Genomic DNA, 22,826 nt, shown 5'->3' with positions numbered 1-22,826 from the left:
ACTACCTGACATAGATTGGCCCTTAGGAAATGTCACTTACCATTTTTACTACCTTGTATCCGACAGGTTGCTTTAAATTATACTTTCTAAATTTATTAGACTTTTCATTAAAATTTGTTGTAAGCACGAAAATAAACTGTATAACTTTGGTTAACTTTGGAGAACTGCCATTAAGTTCAAGGCTTAGATGTTTGGAATGGAAGGGATGATAAAGACCATTTAGTTCAAAACCCTCACTTTCTAAAACAGGAAATAGGGGCTAAGAAGATTAAGATCTAATAGATCATATAGCATATTAGAGGCTAGTGAGTGAAGATCCAGGACTAGAACCAAAGCATATATCAATGCTTATTATTCCCAGTTGCTGGGATTGATGAAATCCGTGTGACTATTAGATTTAAGGAACAGTGAGAGCGCCTCGCAGACTTTGGAGTCCACGTCAGGGAGGAGGAAGGTGCCAAATGAGCAGAGAACTGACCGCCCTTGCCACATAGCCACAAACCACTACACCATCCTGTTACTTTCTTCCTTTTGTTTGGGAGGTTTTTCTTCTCCAAAGAAAGAAGAAAGAGCTCTGTGGAAAATTATGAAATACTGTTACATACAAATCTGATTAAAAGTCCAGTGACTGTTGAGACGGACACATTCCCTGGGGCTGGCACGCAGATCTGACAGGTTTAATCTCACCACTTCTGTCTGGCTTTAACGAGGTTGCCTTCCCCTGTGACGCTATCTCCCAGAAACATCAAATTTTTAATTATATCGTCAATTTGTTTGAGGTACACCAGAAGGGTAGGGTAAAGAAACAGAATTTCTATAAATGGAGATTGAGAGAACATGCAAGAAAAATATCATTTTGTGCCAGAAAGACTAGCTGGGAATATTTCTTCCTCCTGCAGAAATCTAAATGGGGGCTTCTAAATGAGTCATCTTTCTGGTTAAGGGAGTTTCCTAATCCCATGAACTGCTTGGTAATAAATTCAGTCATCGCAATTATTTGTCAGCAAATCTGATTGAAAACTCAATAGAATAAAATAAAGCCCTTAGTAGCACAGGCTTCTCTAGACCTGTCTGCATTTCAAAGGTTGTAGGATTGCTTGTTTTTGCTCCGAAATTTCTTGAAAACAGCAGAAGTTAGCTCTAGAAAGATCTGTGTTTTTCCATTCCGTTTATTGGGTCACTTTGTACTATTGTTCACAAGCATTGGGTTGCTAGACAAAATGAATGATTCTTTCAAAGTGCGAGGCCCAGTTTTTGTAATTTATATTCAAGGAAAAATAGGACAGGAAGAACAGCATTCAGCTTGGAGTTCTTTATATTGTCCACTGCAGAAAAACCTCTGGGCTTTTTGGTACCAGCTGCTCTCCATGGCACTTACCATTGCATTGCCTGGTGTCCACTGATCTTCCCAGTTTTTAAAAGAGTGAGTTCATTGGGGATTGTTCCATGTCAGAATGGTTAGTGATAACATGATTTCAAACTCTGTGTAAAGTTCCCCTCTTGAACTGCATGTTTTTTATGCACCACAATTTCAAAATACCTTCTTTTCCTGGAAGCCACATGTGATCCTTTCGATCCTTACATCGTCAAGGAGTCATATATTTTAGAAAGGAATGCGGAGAGCTGGGTGTATAAGACATATCTGGAGAATAGCTTGGTTTTTCGTGTGAACCCAAGATTATCAGAGAATTTAGAGCAGGAAGAACTCTTAGAGATCATCTTGTCTTTACGTCCCCAAGTATGTCCCTGGCTTGTAACACTAGTCCAGTGAGCCACTTCGGTTTCCATTGTCTGACAAGTCAGGAAATCCCGCCGCTATAACTCTCTTTTAGAGACTCACATATCACGTTAGTTACATTTAAGTCTTTCAGAAAAGGAGGTTCTATGGCCATATTAACCCTCGTCACCGTAATTTATTTGGTCACAGAACTCTCTTATTCCATGGAACTAGCGTTCTGAGATTGGTGTTTTAGGAAACATTGAGCTACTCCCTTTTCCTGAGAAATCTGGGGGCCAGCAAGGTTGTCAAGTGGTCAGCTAGTATCTAAAACCAGAATCTTGGAATTGAAAGATTAACTAGCATGTAGGGATAACCTGTGTCCTAAGATTACCTTGTGAATGTCCTTGGGTAGGAAATGTCAGGGCTCTTTGCTTATTAAATACATTGTTTTTATCTAAGCAGCAACAGTGTTGTCAGTGTCTTACAGGTTGTGTGAATGAACCTAGGAAAGCCCAACCCAAGGGAAATTAATAGTACACTGACATCCCTTGGGAGGTAGATGTCAAACTGTCTACTGTCTAGGAGATTAGGGAAATTTATACAACTAGTGTACTCAACTACCACTTTTCTAAGTCATTAAATATATTTGTAGGACTTTTTGATAATCCTGGAATTTAGTGAATAAGATTTGTGAGCAAATTTTAAAATTTTTAAGAATTTAAACATTAAAAATCTGATTTTTTGTTTTATTTTGTTTTCTATTCATCTGATATATTCATTATGAATCATAATCGATCTGTCAGGTAGGTATTTTCACTAGCTTGCTGTAGGGTTGAAGCCCATGTGGGTTTGTCGGCTGGGAAGTCATTTCAAGATGAAAGTTTAGCCCTGGGCCATGAGATCAGCAATAAGGGAAGATCTGCTGTTTTGCTAGATGAGCTGTCAGTTTTTCTATGCTCATTCTGGTTCTGATTATCCATGCCTTTTTGTCATTTCCTAAATTCTTAGGTGTAAATATGCAATCACTAGCTTAAACTTTGTAAGAAAAACCATAGTCACGGGCAATTTTTAAGTAGAGAAGTCTATCAAATGGTTCACAGGAATCAATCAAAAAGGCACAATATAAATTACTATGTCATCTCTGTCTGGGACACAACTTTGGAAGAACCCATCCATTTGACTCCCCTCCCCTTACCAGAAAGTCCAGCAGGGGAAAAAAAAAATTCCCCAACATCCTGCCATACCTATGGAATTAAGGCCAAAAGTTTCATGCCATCATAAGTGGTCAGATAACAAAGGAAACTGAATTCAAACACCTTAGGGCAACTTTGGCTGCTGATATAGGGGTTCATCAAATGCTCCCTTTAGGAAAGCCCCAAGAGCCCTTTCCTGGGATGTAGGAGTCAGAGATGGAAAACAATTCAAGTTAAATGATTCTCCTTGATGTGGCTTTGGCAAAACTCAACGCTAAATGTAAAGCTCTTCTTGGATATAAAGGGCTGTTCTAAGGCTAGAAAGTCATAAAACCCCAGCAGGCGGGCTGTTTATCATTTCCCTGGCAAGCAAGGCCCTGGATAGTGTTGGAACTGAGGAGACAGAACATTTGGACGTGCACAGAGGGAGCCCGGGAGACGTGTTTTCAAGTCAGACTTCTCTAAGGAAATTCACGGAGCACACTGAGACTAGGCTTGGTAGTAATTAATTAATTAATTAGCTTGATGTAGTTATTTTGTGGCTCATAGGCTTATTCAAAGGCTGTTCTTACCCTTCCTAAAATACTGTCCTTTCACTCCAAGTGCAACTTTCTCCTTGTGGCTAGTGTTGTTTCTGAAATTTTAGGGATTGGAGACAGGTGAATAAAGGAGGAGTGAGTGGCCAGTGGAAACCGTGATCGTTTGGGGCTTAGAATGTACTAATGACGGGGCACCTGGGTGGCTCAGTTCTTAAGTGTCTGTCTTTGGCTCAGGTCAGGATCCCAGGGTCATGGGATCGAGCCTCACATCGGGCTCCTTGCTTCTCCCTCTCCCACTCCCCCTGCTTGTGTTCCCTCTCTTGTTGTATCTCCTCTGGCGAGTAAATAAAATCTTAAAGAAAAAAAAAAAAGAATGGATAACGTAACAAATATTATTGAGTACCTACCTCTCTAGAGTCACATGCTAAGTCTAATCTCAGAAATTTCAAAATCCCATAGGAAATCTCATTATTTAAAAGGCAATTGTGGGGCGCCTGGGTGGCTCAGTGGGTTAAGCCTCTGCCTTCAGCTCAGGTCACGGTCTCAGGGTCCTGGGCATCCCTGCATCGGGCTCTCTGCTCAGCGGGGAGCCTGCTTCCCCCTCCCCCCTCTGTCTGCCTCTCTGCCTGCTTGTGATCTCTCTTTCTCTGTCAAATAAATTAATTAAAAATCTTTTAAAATAAAAGACTCTCAGAACTATAAGTGATTTCAGGTAACAAATAGTGAATGGTACATGAAGATAAAAAACCGTGCATCTTATTAAACCTGTCAAGATTAAATTTCCCTTTCTTTAGTAGAAATTAATGTCATTTCCTATCTGGGCTCCTGAGACAAGTAGAAGAAAATGACAACAGAATTAGAACGAAATTAATCAACAGGCCATGGATACAAATGAGTGACATCGAAGAGGTTCCCTCTCCGCAAGTAGACGTAATTCCCATTTCCTGTTCACCAGCGCCCTTTCTTGTTTCCCTTCCTGGAATTCTCAAACCGTCTCACCATCTCGCTAGCCGGGGCTTTTGACCATCGCTCTTCACGAGGACTGCTTAGCTAGTGGAACAGCGGCTAACAGGGTTAAAAGGTAACAAGATAACTGACCCTATCCTCGGGGCTCAAGTTTCTCTCCAGCCAGTGCGCTTGGGCCATCCCTCCCTATGCCCAGAAAAGCAGTTTAGACGTGCAGTTTTCAACCTGGCAACATTCACTTTTTCTGCTGTATGTTAATATTCAGAGACTTGCATCACAGCCCAGATTTTTTTTTTTTTTTTTTTTTGAAGCCAGGGAACAAGAGTGTGTGACTGTCCAGTAGATGTTCTTAAAGACACGTTCACATAAGCATGGAGATTTGGAGTTGCCTCAAAGATGGCCGGGGGTCAGGGAGTGCCTGGTAGATCAGTAATAGAATATTTAAATCAAAGTACTCCTTGGGAGAAAGCCAAGTTTGAGAAGAAGGCCAAAGTAACCTGATCCAGGCCATGGCACTGATGCTAGCCGGAGCAGCTGCACCCAGGGCCCTTTTGGACTGCTTGTCTGGATGGCCAAGTGAGCCAGGGAGAACACGGTTGAAATGCCGGATTCGTGATGAAGGCAAAGAGGAGATTGCGTTGCTTTGATTTCTACAGAAACCAGCATGTGAAACTCACATACTGGTTGTGCAAAGGGCTTTAATTGGACCCCCCCAACCCCCCCCCCCCCTTAGCCAGCGTATTGATCATGATGACACAGTTATAAAGCCGGACCCTTAATTGTCTCAGGGATGATTTGCCCACTACCCAGATCCTGGAATCGTGTTATAAAGTCGTAGTAGACCAAGTGATGACCCCCTAAGGAGTCTAATCCTAATCTCCGGAACCTGCAAATAGGTTTACCTCCCATGGAAAAAGGGACTTTGCAGTGGTAATTGAGTTCATGATCTCGAGACGGGGATATTATGCTGGATGATCTCGGTGGACCTAATGGAAACACAGGGGTCGTTAAAAGAGAGCCTTCCCTGGTTGTGGTCAGAGGGAGGAGACGTGAGCACCAACAATGGTCAAAGAGATGCACCCTTGCTGCCATTTAAGATGGAGAAAGGAGACCCTGAGTCGATGGATATGGGCAGCCTCTGGAACCCGGAAAGGGCAAGAACCCTCCTAGAGCCTCCAGAAAGGGACACAGCCCTGTACACACCTTTATTTCAGTCCGCCGAGGCTTCTACCAAAGTGTAGGGTCCTAAATCTGTGTTGATTTAAGACACTCGATGTGTGGTAATTTGCTAGGAGAGCAAGAGAAAATGAATACAGGAAAATTATAGGCTTCAGAGACAGGGTCGTATCCTGGCCCTTCACTCTCAAAAGGTCCCGCTCAGCCCCAGGCTGAGAGCCAGGAGAGCCTTAAGAAACATACTTGGGGCTCGCTGCCCATGTCTTCCCAGGAGGGGCTTGAGCGAGAGGGCAAGGAGACCCAGTCCTACCTGTAAGGTCGTTCAAAAACAGAGACTCTGCCCCAGAGTACAGCTAAGCAGTCTTGCGCTAAGAAATCATGACATTTCCTGCCCACTAAGTGTGCAGCTGGGGGGACGTGGGAGACAGGAGGAAGCTTGTGCAGAACTGGATGTTACGGGGGGAAGGGAGAGGAGGGGAGTGAGCCCCCGTCATTGGGCACCTGCGCCCTCTCGGGGCTTCACGTGCCTTCACCACGTTCGGTTCAGCTGAGGTTATGAGAAAGCAAAGAAAACTGAGACTCAGCGCGTCTGTGTGAACTGCCCAAGGTTGTATGGGGTCCCCGTAGCTGAAACACAAGGCGAAAGCCAGGTGCGCCTGGTGCAAAAGCCCACGGGCTCTGCGCGACTCGGAGCCGCTGGCCGTGCGGCTTCCACACGCTATCAGGAGGTCACTTGTGGCTTGTGCCGGTGGGGCCGAGGCCCCGCTGATATGCTGATATGAACGAGTTCAGAAAATTATGGTAGGAAAAAAGGGTACAGAAGAAAGTTCATCAAAAAGGAAACATAATTCACCTAGCATGCTTTTTTTTTCTTTCTGTTTTGTGATATTTGGGAACACCTCTATACCTAGATTATTAAAACATACTTCTATGGCTTCTTCTGATACTGTAACCTTTTAGTTAAATCTCTGCTCCATGGGAATTTGTACTGGTGTAATGTGAGCCGTTGGCTCAACTCTGTATTGCACAGAGGACTTTTCAGGTGTCCCAGCACTACTTATTGTGTGACCTATAATTCCTCGCTTGTTCAAAATACTAGCATAGTCACTTTCTTTTTTTTTTTTTTTAAGATTTTATTTATTTGACAGATGGAGATCGCAAGTAGGCAGAGGGGTAGGCAGAGAGAGGGGGGGGAAGCAGGCTCCCCGCTGAGCAGAGAGCCCAACACGGGGCTCGATCCCAGGACCTTGGGATCATGACCCGAGCCGAAGGCAGAGGCTAAACCCACTGAGCCACCCAGGCGCCCCAACATAGTCACTTTCTAAATATCCATGTGATATAAAGAACTTCTAAAAATCAATGAAAATGAGGAAAGGATATGATCAGATACTTCAGAAAAGGGATATATAAATAGATCTTAAACAAATGAAAAGCTACTTAAACTCTCTCAATGTGGGAATGACAACTAAAAGAACAGTGAAACACCATTTTTAACTATGAGACTGGCAACAATCTAAATGTTAATAACACACTATGTTGGCAAAAATATCGTGTTACCAAGAATAGAAATTGATATGGCCTCTAAAAGGAGCTATTTAAAAATGCCAATCAAAATTACAAACACACATAATCTTTGACCCAGCAATTTACTTCTAAGAATTTATATTAAAGGTGAAAGTACATATATTGAAAAGAAACCACGTGTGAGATTTTTTTCATAGCCACCCTGCACTGAACTGCAAATAATACAGAAAAGAAAAATCTAAAGGATTATCAATAACTTATTAGTTAAATAAGTTCTTGAAATGAATTTAATGAATTTTGGGGTGGCTTCCCCAAATAATAAGGACTATCTTTATGGAGATTTACTGTTATGGAGATTTTTTTTTTCCTAGATGTATTGTTAGAAGTCTCCCCAAAGAACATTTGGGCCTACTGGGGGGACATTTTTGGTGTCATGTCCGAGAGGTAGAGAAGAGCTGCTGATGATATCCAGTGGGTAGAAGCCAGGGGTGCTGCTAGATATCTTACAGTATAGAGGATAGCCTCCGCCAGCATAGAATGATCCAGTATAAAATGTCGGTAGTGCCAAGAAAGAGAAACCCTGCTCTAGAATAATGATCAGAAACTGATTATATTACAAGACTGTTAGGCTAAGGACAGGGATGAATAGAATGTTTTCCATTCTTTAATTGCATTCCATTTTATAATTGTTGAATCAGGTACCTTATTCAAAAATAAATAAATAATACTGCTTTTTTTTTTTTAAGATTTTATTTATTTATTTGACAGAGATCACAAGTAGGCAGAGAGGCAGGCAGAGAGAGAACGGGAAGCAGGCTCCCCGCCGAGCAGAGAGCCCGACGCGGGGCTCGATCCCAGGACCCCGGGACCACGACCTGAGCCAAAGGCAGAGGCCTTAACCCACTGAGCCACCCAGGTGCCCCCCCCCTTTTTTTTTAAAGTCATTGTTGAATCTTAAAAAAAAAAAATCTGTAGGGCTTGTGAAGAAAAATCTTTGATTTGACTCATTTGGTGTTTTTCCCTGTGGCCTCTTTTCCTTTTGAAAAGTTCAAGGACATATATATTGATTGTTTCCATGTAGATGGAGTGTTCTTTCCTGGAAAGGGACTTCAAACAATAGAGTAAAATAGGAGAATGAAGTAACAGTGTACTGTACCTGACCAAACAGGTTTTGGTCTTAGCAAACACCAGAGGAAATGTAACCTAAATTACTAGAAGTTACAAATGTGTAAGTCAGTGTTTTCTCAGAGGCAGGACAAACACTCCCACACAAGGGAACTGATAGGGCAGAGGTGCCTTTGGATTAGAACTCCTGACAACAGTGCCTTTAGAGGTCAAAGGACCTCTAAAAATTTCTCTAGAATCATTTCATAAAGCTACTGTAAATTTTCATTATTAGTCATCCCTGCTCTATGTCACTACTCGATGTTGACAGAAAGGTGGTAAGATTGTGTTTACCATCAAAGCTCTACCGTCCCACTGAATTACCACTGTTTCCAATGCTGCTTTATCAAGGTAAAGCATTCAACTGAGGACTTGAATATGTCTGAAGCCAAATTCATTGTGATCACGGTAGGACCCTGCCCAGAGTATATTCATGGCTTTTCTTGGCAAAGATGTTCATACACACACACACACACACACACACACACACACACACACACACACACATATATAAATTTATATATTTTCTAATATTATATTAGATAATATAATACTATATTATTCTAATAACAAATTGGAATATATGTATATATAAAGGTTAGAAAGAGTTGACCATCTTAAGCACAGTCTGAGAGAACCGAAGAAAGCTCTCCACTGTGAATAGATAATATCCTAACGGATGTCGTTAATATCCTGCCGTTTGTACTTCCTTTGGTATGCTTACTGTCTTTCCCTATTTCATATTTAAAATTTATAAAAATAAAAAACCATAAGCAAGAGCATACTAATGATGTGTATAAGCTGCCAGCATCACTCACAAGACAAAATCAGGAAAATATGAAGCCTTTGTAACTCAGAGGAGAGAAATCAGAAGAGAGTAAGGGACTCAAGGATAGAATTTAATGGGATCATCAAAAAAAAGTTTACCCAAACTATAGTTATATTAGGAGTTTATTTTGGTACTTTAGTCTACTTTTTCTGCTTTCTAAAGAATATGAAAGACAGGATGCTGAACCAGATTGTTGGTTCAAATTGGCCAAAAAAAAAAGACTTTTTTTGCCCACTAATACAAAATGTTATACAAAAAAAAAAAAAAAAAACCACAAACCTTTAAAAAGATAAATATATGTGAAAAAAATTCCTGCTGTCAATGATTTATAATCTAGATGGAAAAAAAAACACTCTATGAAAACACTCTATGAAACATGTGTTTCATAGGGACATGTGTCCCTTGAAGCAGTCTCTCTGGAAGCAGAGTCTACATTCCACTCAGAATCTCACCCCAGTCACTGTTTGTGAAAACAGAGTCAAGAGCTTGGGTTCCTGTGTTTGAAGAATGGACAACAAGACCACTAGGGCCCATTCCAATTTTAAGACATGATGTCTACAGTCAAAGACTTTAAGAACAAATTAGAAAAATGGAGCATAAGGGAAAATGCAGAAATAGTGATAAGTTGCTCCTCCACCCTCCCCCAAAAAAGGAGAGAGGGAGAACCATGAACTTGGGATATACACCAAAAAATGTTTTCTGAAGTAGGTGGGTTTGAGCTGGCTTTTATAAGAAGGCAACTTCTGAGTCCCTGTAAACCCCTAGACTACCTTCTGAGTACCCGCTGACGACTTTTTCATAGCATTTTTAAATCTTTTTCATTTTGCCTTAAATTTATTTCCATATATTGATTCTATTATTGAGAACAAGAAGGGTGTCCTTCTGTTCCCAAAACATACTAGACAAACACTAAGGATTAACTTTAGGAGACCAAGAGAAATGAAAAGGTAAAGAAAGAAAGAACACTTCATCTCTATCAATATGAATATGACTTCAGATTTTTTTTTAAATAAGTTTTATGTGAATACCACATATGCTAATATTCAGCTTGTCTTGAACTAGAGCCTAAAAATAAATATAAGAATTTAGTATGATCGGCTGGTTTACCGATGAGAATAAAGCAATTTTATTTTTGGAAATGGCGGTCATAAAAACCATGTTACCAGGAAAAAGAAGCAAGTGAAAAAATAAAGATGATAACTAAGAAAAGAGAGGAAAAGAAAAAAATGAAGAAGGTAGAAGAGAGTCATGAGAGAACAATCAGTCCAAACAGCAACACTAGCAAAAAGCTATTGTTATGGGCAAGGAGAGAAAAAAAATACCAATTACAATTATATCGCCAACCTAAGAGCAGTGAGTATATGAGCAAATGACGTTATACACATCATTAACCTCTGTTTTTCAGGTAAACTAATATGTGAAATGTACATTTGGAAGACTTAAGGGTGATCCTTCAATTTCCAAAAAATATCTCCTTTTTGAAAGAATACATTGCAACAGTCTTTCACGTAATTACAAGCTGTTAGCCTAATACATTGAAAATGAGTAAATTTCTAAAATTCAGTTTCCACCAAGACTGTTCCCCTTTGACGCGGACTGGCAGCTTTCTTCCTCCCCAAACTCAGAAAACTTGAAAAAGCAAAACACCATCAACAGCAGCAATTTAATGCACTCTGAAAACCCACAAGAACACTGACTGGTCTTTAGAATAAGTGACATTCTTTCAAGAAATAAATTAATCAAGAAATAAAAACGTGCTATCCTTGTGTAAAGACAATATGTACTTTGAGAGGTTTTGTTTTCCAATTAGAGTCCAGTCATGCCAAGCCATCCATCTAGTTTTGTTTTGTTGTTTTTTTTTTTCCCTCTAAAGTCTCTTTGGTCCAAAAGCACAAATGTGGGGGTAGGAACAGAGTGAAACTTATTGCCACTCAGACGATGTTTCTTTTTGGGAGGTGTATGTTTCTGAAAGAGATATACTTCTTTGATCAAAACGTAATTTTCAAATGGAGTTGGCTTTTCTTATGAATTCATCTAGCAGCAAATCCAGAAACTCTTAGGCTTCAATAGTCCACTTCGACCTTCAGACATGGGAAGAATTAAGGGTTAAAAGGTGAAAAAAGGCAAGGACACCTTCCTCTCCACATCATATAGACTAACAAGGACATATTTTCTGTTCAGAATTGTTGTCCGTCCTTTCGAGAAAAAGCAAGTACATTTAGCAAGGAAATTATTATTATTATTTTTTTAAAGATTTATTTATTTGACAGGCAGAGATCACAAGTAGGCAGAGAGAGAGAGGAAGGGAAGCAGGCTCCCCGCTGAGCAGAGAGCCCGATGCGGGGCTCGATCCCAGGACCCTGGGATCATGATCTGAGCCGAAGGCAGAGGCTTTAACCCACTGAGCCACCCAGGTGCCCCTAGCAAGGAAATTATTGATTTTTTTACCATGAGTTAATTAGTCCTGCCCCTCTAACTGATGGCAGAATTGCATACGTAACACTTCAAAACTGCAGTTTTCACTTCTGCACCAGAATTGCACTACTCCTTCGCCTTCCAGGAATATATATTCCTTTGAAAAGCACAAACAGGTCATTTAAAACTTGAATTAATTGGGAAAAACTGACATCTTTAGATACATGAAGACCAACTCTTTGGCTTACATGAAAGGAATTTAACAGGCATGGTTTGCAGAAGTGATGATATTTTGTTCTTAAGACTGAAAGTTGGGGCACCTGGGTAGCTCAGTCCACTAAGCGTCTGCCTTCAGCTCAAGTCACGATCTCAGTGCCCTGAGATCGAGCATAGCATTGGGCTCTCTGCTCAGTGGGGAGGCTGCTTCTCCCTCTCCCTCTGTGATCCGTGTCTTTCCTCTCTCTCTTTTTCTCTCTCTCAAATAAATAAAATCTTTAAAAAATATTTGAAAGAAAAGACTGAAAGTGAACAGAAATAATATTGATGACAGTGAGCAGAAATAACAAAATCTGCTGCCTCATAAGGTACCACCTTCCCTATCTTGGCGTCTCTAAAATGTCTTTGAGTGATGCTAGATAGGATTTGGGTTTTTGAAAGGTAAGGGTTTCCATAGTGGGCCTATGTCACAGGACTCCTATCTTCGAGCACAATGGATTTTCTTAGCAATAATGTGGTATTTCCAATTTTTAAAAACTTTTTCAACAAATTCATAATTGAGGAGAAATCAAAGAACTTATCTTGAAGGATAGTTTTATCCAGTGTTAACCAAGGGTACAAGAACAGGCACCAGCAGAGGATAAATGTGCTTTATTCCCTCAGAAACCCAGGATGACCAGGACAGGCCTGGAGCAGACAGTCCCTAAATTCTGGGCCTCTGTGTGTGAACACCTAGAGAAAATTTGAAAAATGGGCTCCTTGTACAAAATTTACTAAGAAATTCAAAATGGCACGATAGATTGTTTCCATTTTTAAATATCACTTTATTGTTTTCTTTGGATATTTAACCCATAATGAGAAAGGCACATTATTAAATTATTAAAAAGTAAGGGGGTTTTAATTTTTGAATAATTGGGATATATATGGGAAAAGCAAAGAACTTTTTTGTCAGGCATAAATTTGAATCCTGGCTGTTAATAATGATGGCGTTTCAGTTTTCTTATCTGGTTATCGATGAGGAAACTACAGTACAAGGAGAGTTCCAAACTTGCTGCCGTTTTTGCCAGTGAAAGTGTTGGACACGGGGTTGCAACCCAGGCAGTCTGGTGGGAGGACAAGGCCAGTCACTGCTTAGCCATCACCTTCCCTTGTATGCGTCACTGGATCCTACCAGACACTAATCATTATAAGAACAAAAATAAAACCCACAATTCAAGCATGGATTTGAGGCTCAGTCACTATACCATGACTCTTCCGTTCCTAGGGTTTTCTAGCTCTCTGACATTAAAACCTTGAAACTTTTGCATAATTGGAAAGCAATATAAGCCGGGAGCAAGGCAATTGTTTTTATTATTATTGTTTAAGTCTAGACGTGAGATTACAAGAGACAAATCAAATAATAAGCAAAACAAATCAATTGATAATCAATAAATCAAACAAGTCAACAATCTTTTGGAGACACAGTATATGGTGCTATATTTAATGGAAATTCCTATGAAAAGTATTTCTTCCCAGATGACCCCAAATGTATTTTTTTCAGTTTCTTCATAAATGCTCTTCTGATATCACCATTGAAAAATACAGAAATAAAAAATAAAGTCTAATGAAATCTCCAAGGAAGATAATTGAAGTTAGCAAACAACAGAATAAAATAAAATCACCCCTCTCCACTTAATGCCTCATTTTGATAAAGAGAAAACAGATTGGATTTTCATTATCAAACATATTGATTGATTATACAATTGCTGATAAAAGTGAATTTGCAGATTTGACCTGGAAATACTTTGCAGTTTCCAAAGAATTGCTATTAAGAGCCAGGGTTGGAGAGAACTCAATGACCTTGATTCTAAACCAAACTTCTCAGAAGTCCATGGAACGCACTGGGGGCAGGAGTGGGAAGACTGCATGGGAGGTCTACCATAAAGGCTTAGATCTTTCTCATTAGAAGAAAGATCCATGATTTCAGTGACTGAGATCTAGAAACCTTTAGGAGCCAGAAGAGTCATCACCTAGTAATTTAGCATCAACTCTGTGGTTTAGTGGTGGTCTTTTTCATGTTGAAGGGGGGAATTGTTCAAACAATATAGTCGGTTTGAAATACATCCAGGACCAATGCAAACACCAAGTGGGCTGCCCAAAACCACACATTGTTTCCTTCAGACAAAAGATAATGATGCACTAATGAGTTTTACCCTTTATTGCCCTCTCTGGAACACAGCCTCAGGAAGAAAACCCACAAAACAAAATTGTTAGTCCCAAAATTTACAATATTATGCAATGACCCCTATCCCTTTTTCTTTAAGTGCTAGTACTTGTGTCGTGAAGTATTTGTGTTGTTTAACTCATAAATCCCAACCTCGTATAATCTCGAAAGTGCCCTCCCAGAGAGAGAAAGGAAATGAGTAAATGAGGAAAAATAATAAAAGCCTTACTGATACAGAGTACCTCCAAGAGACTTAAAGTACTTCTGAGATATTATCTTATTCTCTTGACTTTTGACCTCATCAAAGGGGTGGGAGTAACAGAAATTAATATTTTAAATTATGGAGAGGGAAAGTGAGGCAAAAAGACACTGGACTGATAGGTCCCTTTAATAAAAAGCATTTAATGAATAAAACTGTGAGTGGAGAAAAAGTTGAAACCCAATTGATTGGACTTACAAGAGTATGATGTATATTGAGGATTTATTAGATTTGTTGGAGTCATTCGTTGTTTCCATGAAGAACAAGTTTCGTGGCACCCCTGCACATCACAGACCCTGAAATAATCCCTAACATTTCTGGAACCTCCCCAGCTGCCCCCTCACTCATTCCAGCCACCATCTCCTTCCTATGGTCCCCTCACAGCAAAATTCCTCTAGTCACTGCTTTCTTTCCTTACCTCTCATTCTGCCCCCATCCCTGCTGAATGTGGCTTCCTCTTAAAGCATCTCCACTGAAATTACTCTCATTCGGTTGACGGTGGCCTCCATAGGACCAAATCCATGGAGCAGGTTTTTTCCTGAAATTCCACCTACTTGATCTCAGCAGCATTCCAAAGACTTAACCACGCCTTCCTGAAACGTCCTCTCTTGGCTTGTGTGATGTTTCCTCCTCAGTTCCTTTATTCAACTCTGGCTGCTCCAGATCTATCTTCTTCGCTGGTTCCTCCTTCTCTGCATAACGTTGTGAGGCAGGAGGGCCCCAGAGCTGCGCTGGGCACTCAGTCTTCTCTGGCGCCTGCCTAAATACACTTTTCTGTGTCCCTGGCTTTAAACACCATCTTTCGCCCACTGTCACTTCTCACCTCTCATGATCACCTTTAGACTCCTATTAACAATTTAGCGGATCCTTTCCACTTAGATATCTAATAGACATCTCACTTCACATGACCAAAACCAAATCTTTGATTTCTGTCCTAAAACTTCTCTTCCCTTGGTCTTTCTTATTTCAAAAGCTTTGCTTCACGCTCAGATCTAACCAAATGTATGTTACGTTGTTTTTTATCCTTGAAACATGTCTCTTTTTTTTTAATTTTATTTATTTACTTGACAGAGATCACAAGTAGGCAGAGAGGCAGGCAGAGAGACGGGGAGAAGCAGGCTCCCTGCTGAGCAGAGAGCCTGATGCGGGGCTCAATCCCAGGACCCCGAGATCATGACCTGAGCCGAAGGCAGAGGCTTAACCCACTGAGCCACCCAGGCGCCCTGCCTTGAAACATATCTTACAGCCATTTCCTTGTCTTCTCTACCATTGTTGTTTCTTATCTAGATTATCCCAATAGCCTTCTCTATGGTCTTCAACTTGCTTTCTCACCCACATACTCTCCTTTCTTCACAGAGCAATAAGAGCGCTAAGATTTTTAAGACGTGAAATTAGGTCATACCAGTTTGCTACTTTAAAACCTGTGCTGGCTTCTCATTGTACATACAGTAAAGCCCGAACATTCATTTTAGCCCACGAGACCATATACGATCTGGTCCCTACCTGCTTCTTCGCGATGTCTTGATACTATCCCCCAGATCACTAATCACTAGCCACCCTGGCTTTTCTCTTGCAAGAACGTGACAAGTTGTCCTCACCCCTGGTCGTTCCTGTGCTAGCTCTTGCCTCTTTCCAGAAAGAAGAGTGTCACTCCTTCTTGGTACAGGTGTCAGGTTGTATGTCCTCCTCAGAACAAACTTCCCTTCTAACTAACCTTCTAACGAGCCTTCCCTAACTAACCACTCAACACATGACACCCCAGCCAAATCCCACTCAACTCATGACACTTCAGCCAAATCTTTTTTTCCTCCCATCATCCTGGACTTTTGTTCTCCATAGCACCTCCTGCTATCTGAAAATATCCTAGTTTTGTAACATTTACTGGTTTATTAACTGTGCACCCTCACTAAAACGTAACTTCCAGAAAAAGTGGGACTGTGAAACAACAAATGAACAGTGAATTTTCGATGAAATATCTTACTATTTTCACTAAGTATTTTAGATGAAAACTTTATAAGGAATGATTAAGACACTTTTTATATACAAAGCTAATATTGCTTTTTAAATCAGTATGTCAGGGAAGTAAGAAAAGTACTGTAATTAGCAAGGAGCGAAGTAATTGCATCAATTATTAAAAACCCTTACCATTAATGCCCTCTACCCCTAAGTTTTGTAACAGAGAGCCCAGGTAGAAAAAAACAGAATCATCAGCAAGGCTTGTTAAAATGCAAACTGTTGGACCCCAAAACATCGCATCTCCTCTCCAGAGTTTCTGATTCAGTAGGTCTGGGGGATGGAGGTGAGGGGCAATTTCTAAAACATTCCCAGGTGATACAGATGTTACTAATCAGGGAACCACACTTTAAGATCAAAATTTATCCATAATTAATTGTGAAAAGAGGAAAAGCGCCCTAAATGGAAGAAAATAGGAGGAAATTTTATCCATAACTTCTGGAATTATTCGACTAACCTGCTATCGAGCTATTCAGAGAAATCATTTTTAAATATTTTGTATTTATTTTAATATAGAAGGATATTGTCCATTTGACGTCAAGCCTCCTTTTATTACGGGATATTTATTGATCACGCATATGGATGTTTCATCTGATGCTCTTCTCACATATTCTTCACCAGCACATTCTTCTCCTGTGTTTATTTAAAGACAGCCTGCCTACATAAAGCTTGTCTCTCACTATTCCCTTGTATGGGAACTCCAAAATTTTCTATTATACTTAGAATCAGTTGACATGAGAAGACAGACAAATAATCAAAGGTCATTTTTCTGCGTCTGCTCAGCCCCTACCTCTTCCGGGTTCCTTGGCTTGTCGGGAGTTCTGAACTGTCAGTTTCCAGGCTCATCCTTATTAGGGCCTGTGGCAGCTCTCTCTTCCATCTGTCCCTGGACCAAAGGCACTTGATTCCCTAAGGAAATATTCAGACCCATTAAATCTGGGAATCCAGAGGTCTCTTTGTGGTAAAGTAATGGCACTTCTAGGAAGCTAAGTCTGTGATGCTCCAAACTTCACATACAGAGGTGTTTAGAGCAGTATTACTTGTAAAGTTGGAAATTGGGCACCAGCCAAATGGAAGAATAATTAAGTACACTGAACACTCACATGTGTCAGAAGATTATATAGTCGTTGAAACTTATTTATATTTCTCTTTCATGTTTTCTGAATTCTCCAAATTTTCTACAAATAGCAAACAGAATTTTTGCAGCCCAATGAAATTAAGATTTTAAAGACAAAAAGATCAAGTTCTTAAAAAGAAAAGCAGTTAACTTGGGTCATACATATGGCCACTGTTTACACAATAATGTCCTTGAACAACCACCACAGAACTTTCATTGCATATGTCCTCAGAGGTAAAGCATTTAATGTGCTATGAATCAAGCCACATACTTCTTTGTATTTGTTTTTGAGAACAATGGTTGATTTTTACTGATTTCAATTTTAACCATAAACAGAATTTTGTTCAAAAAATAGTTTTATGTTAATTTCTCTGCCATTTTTTAAGAGAAAATTCACATACCATAAAATTAACCATTTCAAAGTGCAAAATTCAATGACAGTACATTCACAAAGTTGTGCAAACACAAGCTCAGTCTAGTTTCAAAACATTTTCATTACCCCCAAAGGAAATCTTGTACCCATTCATTAATAGTTCCCCCTTCCCACTCCACTCCAGCCTCTAGAAACCACCAGTCTGTGCTCTGTCTCTATGGATTTATGTATTCTTGACACCAGTCACGTTAAAGAAAAAAACAGTGGGGCACCTGGGTGGCTCAGTGGGTTAAAGCCTCTGCCTTCGACTCAGGTCATGATCCCAGGGTCCTGGGATGGAGCCCCGCATCGGGCTCTCTGCTCAGCCGGGGGCCTGCTTCTACCTCTCTCTCACTGCCTGCCTCTCGGCCTACTCGTACTCTCTGCCTGTCAAATAAATAAATAAAATCTTTAAAAAAATAACAATTTTTATTTTATTTTTTTTTTAAATATTTTATTCATTTGAGAGAGAGAGACAGACAGAGAGAGCACAAGCGGGGAAGAGGCAGAGGGAGAGGAAGAAGCAGGCTCCCCCCATGACCTGGGGGCCTGATGCGGGACTCTATCCCAGGAGCCCAGGATCACGACCTGAGCTGAAGGCAGATGCTTAACCATTTGAGCCACCCAGGCACCCTGACGCCAGGCACTTTTTAAAAAGCTTTAGTTGTTATCTTTTTAAAAATGTACACATTTGGGGATGCCTGGGTGGCTCAGTCAGTTAAGCATCTGCCTTCAGCTTAGGTCATGGTGCCAGGGTCCTGAGATCGAGTCCCATCTCGGGCTTCCTGCTCTGGGGTGAGAGGTGAGACCAGGTGAGACCTGCTCAGAGGTGCTTCTCCCTCTGACTCTGTTGCTCCCCCTGCTTCTGCTCTCTCTCTCTCTGGCTGTCTCTCTCAAATAAATAAAATCCTTTTTTAAAAAATGTACATATTTGGTAAGAACAGTTGGCCTTGGCGCAGCTGCTTGTGGACCATCACCCGCTCTGAAAAAGGCAGGAGAGGCTTGTGTCCTCCACACGACAGCCCCTCGGGCACTGACTGCGGCTCTGAGGGATCGATCAATCACTCTCCCTCGTCGCCCAGCACTGCCATCGCCGGCGCCTCTCCCAAATGCCTATGATTGTCTTCATATTAAATATGCAGATTTCTTTACGTGGCCCCTTTCTCCATAACCGATACCTGCTATGGCTTCTCTCCAGCCCTTGAGGCTCCCAGTCCATGTGTGTTGCCTGAGAGAGCCCCAGACTTCATGGAAAAGTGGAAAGAGGGAAGGGGAGGCAGGTCATGAGAATCAGACGAGTTGGTCCCTGGGCTGCAGGCTTCCGCGTGTTACGTGACTGCCAACCTCCAGTACACGTGCGTCGCAGTGGCCAGTCCCCGGTGCAGACCCTCTCCCCTGGGGTCTCCGTGCAGGGATCCCTCCCAACATTGAGGTCCACGGAGCTTGCCAAAGCCGTGGCACACAGGCTTGAGAAGAAAGGCATTCTAAGTGGAAACATACATCACAATTACTTGCAAATCATCTCCCTCACATCATCCTGTCACAGACCATGAAAGAAGTCTCCTGCTCTAAACATGGGGAAGTTGCTCACAGAAAGAAGAGATGTTAGCTCTGAATTTCAAGTAACTTTAACACTGATTGATGCGTATTCCTGGATTAGTCTCTGGTCCTTATTAATGAGGATATAATTAATGAAGTTGGCCCTGGGCAGTGGGCCAGAGCGCAGATAATTTCATTTTAGACAAATAGTTTCGGCTCTGTTTTTCAGAATATGGGATGCTTCTTATAAATGCCATTTCTTAGGTTCCAGCCCAAATCTTGGGAATCACAACTCCTGCAGTATGTAGTCCTGGAATCTACACTTTTAACAAGTTCCCATGTGTGTCTCGTTCATAATGAGGTTTGAGGATCACTAATGAAAGAAAAGGAGTCCTATACTGAATTCGTATTGAATGCAAATAGTGGATATTGTTAAGAGAACTTGCTTCATAGAAAAATGTGCCCATCTTTCTGTTTGGAAACTATATCCTAGAAAATATTTGATAAGGTTGGCTGAAGGTATGACTGGCTCTATTTGATGTTAACAAGAAACATGCCCTAGACTTACTTCGAAAGTTCAGTAAGATCCTTTTTATTTACATTATTTATAATTAGGCTGATCCAAGGAAAGATCTAAACAGAGAGTTATAAAAAGCAGAATGGACACCAAACATATCACGAGCACATGTGCGTTCAGTAAATACTTCCTGCATGAATGGTACACTTACAGTCACTTTATTTCCCAAATAAAAGGCAAAGGACTGGTTCCTAATCTCTCGGGTTTTTCTTTTTCTCAAATATCGGTTGTATTCTGGCTGTTTGAATACCAGCAGTTATGACCCCTGTAATTTCTCTAAAATATTAGACATTTGTTCACTTATTCAATAAATATTTGTTGGTCATTTTCTATACGCTGGGACATGGGCCGAGTTCCAGGAACATGGTAGTGGTTAAAACAGACTGATCTCTGCTCTGCTGGAGTTTTCCATTGAAGAGGACTGGAAGCTTAGGTGTTCGGGGGAGAAGATTAAATGTGAAAATCAACAGAAATCTCGGAGGGAGTATCAGGAACTTCAAGCCCAGGCACCAGCTCGGTCCTCGCTTCATTTTGCTCAGCTTTTCAGGGTGAAATTGTTTGGGTTACCGATGTTGCGGTTCAGAAAGTACTTTCTGTCCTTTCCAGTTGGTCCTTTGACTTCACTCAGAGTAAATTGTTGACTATTTGGAAGGCGAGATAATGACGACTTACCAAAATTTTAAGGTCTGAAAGTCAGAATCCATTACGTATTATCTTCACTTTCCCCCCTCTGCAGTCTTGCCCTCACCCCCACTATGTCTCTAAAACTCCTTGCCCCAAGACGGGGGGACCCTCGATCCAGGGAACATGCATCCGTCTTCCTTCATCTGACTTGTCACAGCCTGGCTATCTCGGCCCTCTCTCGGCCTCCTTTGTAGGTTTCCTTTTCCTCGGTCTCTGGAAGAGCTTATGTACCCGAGTTCCAGCCGCTGCCCACTTCTCCTCTTGATCTTCTTAACCCCACAGAATGACATCCCTTCAGATCGAGCGTGTGAGGCCCTCCTTGTACCACACAGATTTCCTGTGTGTGGAGACCGCCCTGTCTCCTCCACCAGCTCTTCCTCTCCTCTTCTGCATCCTGGGAAAGCCAGCCTGGTCTCCAGCTTCCTGTTGCCTGGGGCAGATACCCAGGATTCCCAGTCTTCCCCATCCCCATTCAATCCCTTCAACACGTTCATGTTTCAACACGTTAAATGTTTCCTTCTCTTCTGTTACCATTGCCCCTTGGTTATATCCCCCCCATTGTTTCTTTCACGGATTACTCCACAGCTGACTAGTCTCCTACTTCCAAGGCTAATGTCACTTCTTGTTCATTTATCTTCTTCCTGGCATGAAATTGATGTCTTACTCATCTTTGTATCCCATCCCCTAGGAAGGTGCACAGAACACGTGGCATGAATGAACAAACCAGTTAATGTTTACAGTGTTAGTAAAAGTGCTGCCCGGGCCAGGTGCATAAAAAGACGGGTTTGGGAATTGGGTATTATATTCATTTTAAATACGTTTTTGACACTTTTAAATTTTTTTTAATTTTAATTTTTTTTCTTTTTCCATGACTCCATGTCCATTGGCATAAGTCTGCTCATTGTCTGTGGTTGTGTTTGTTTTCTTTGGTCGAGAGCCTTGAATTTACCCTTTAGTTTGTCTGAATTCAACATCAGTTGAATTCAGGAGCTAACATGAAAAGGGCAAGGTGCATAAGACTTAACAGCAGCTGAACCACACTTCTTGTTTCAATTAAATTACTTAATATGGGACTTTCCAGTTCTCTATGGACCCATTAGCCAACAGAGTGTTTTGAAAAGCTGTCAGAAAAGAGGGTGCAGAATTTGGGAGACATGAGTACAAGAATAGGAGAGAAGCAAAGTCTGAGATCTCTTTTCATGACATTTACTTGGGGGCATAAAATTTGTATGTATCAGAGAATTCAAGGACGAATTATTCTTCTTGCCTGGTATTGTTAACACAATTCTTGTGTTTAGAAATAGTAATGTAATAAGATATTTAGTGTACTAGTCTATACACATTTTTACTAATCTATTATTAAATCTATGGAACCTCTCACAAACTCTCTGACATACAAATTTGCCGCAAATATCATTTAAAGAATATCGCAACACGGGTGTTTTAAAAGATGATAGTTATAATACTCTCTTTAATGTCTCCAGAAGAATCTAAATACCATAATAGCCAAATACCATAGCTATATTTTATGCCCACTATTACACATTTTTTTTTTATTTGACAGATCATGAGTAGGCAGAGAGGCAGGCAGAGAGGAGGAGGAGGCAGGCTCCCTGCTGTGAGCAGAGAGCCCGATGTGGGGCTCGATCCCAGGACCCTGAGATCATGACCTGAGCTGAAGGCAGAGGCTTTAACCACTGAGCCACCCAGGTGCCCCTATTACACATTTTTTAAAAATACATGTAGAAACACTGAAAGGAAATGTCATGTCATTCTTTTCCTTGAATTGTATCTCTCTCTAGTTCTCCCCCATATAATTTATCTCCTTATAACAGGTTTGGGGTTTGAAAGGCTTTTTTTTTTTAAGGATTTTATTTATTTTTATTTTTATTTATATATATTTATATATTTATTATATATTTTATTATTTAAGGATTTTATTTGCGAGAGAGAGAGTACGGGCACAGACACGCACGCCTTGAGTGGGGAGGAAGGGGAGGGGCAGACGGGGAGGGGGACACAAAGGGAGAGAATCTCACGCTGACTCCAGGCTGAGCTCAGAGCCCAAGGAGGGGCTTAATCTGACGACTCTGATACCATGACCTGAGCCAAAACCGAGTGGGACCCTTAAGGACTGCATCCCTCAAGCGCGCTGTCCTTTCTCAAACTCTTAAAACTTTTGAAAATCTTGTCAGTTTAAATTTTTTGAGATTCACTTCCTCTCCTCACCCCTCCCCCTCTGCCCCTCCACCTACATGGGCACCGGCAGGCACCCTCTCT

The 22,826-nt window shown here is 41.0% G+C and overlaps 1 protein-coding gene across 1 annotated transcript in view; it reads left to right on the top strand.

The window, feature by feature from the left end:
- Positions 1 to 22,826, top strand: part of GREM2 (gremlin 2, DAN family BMP antagonist) — a 109,197-nt gene that overhangs the window by 74,716 nt on the left and 11,655 nt on the right. The window lies entirely within an intron of this gene.

Source organism: Lutra lutra, chromosome 15 (assembly GCF_902655055.1).
Source record: "Lutra lutra chromosome 15, mLutLut1.2, whole genome shotgun sequence".
NCBI lineage: Eukaryota > Metazoa > Chordata > Mammalia > Carnivora > Mustelidae > Lutra > Lutra lutra.
Note: the sequence above shows the minus strand (reverse complement) of the source record. Positions and strands in the feature narration are given on the sequence as shown.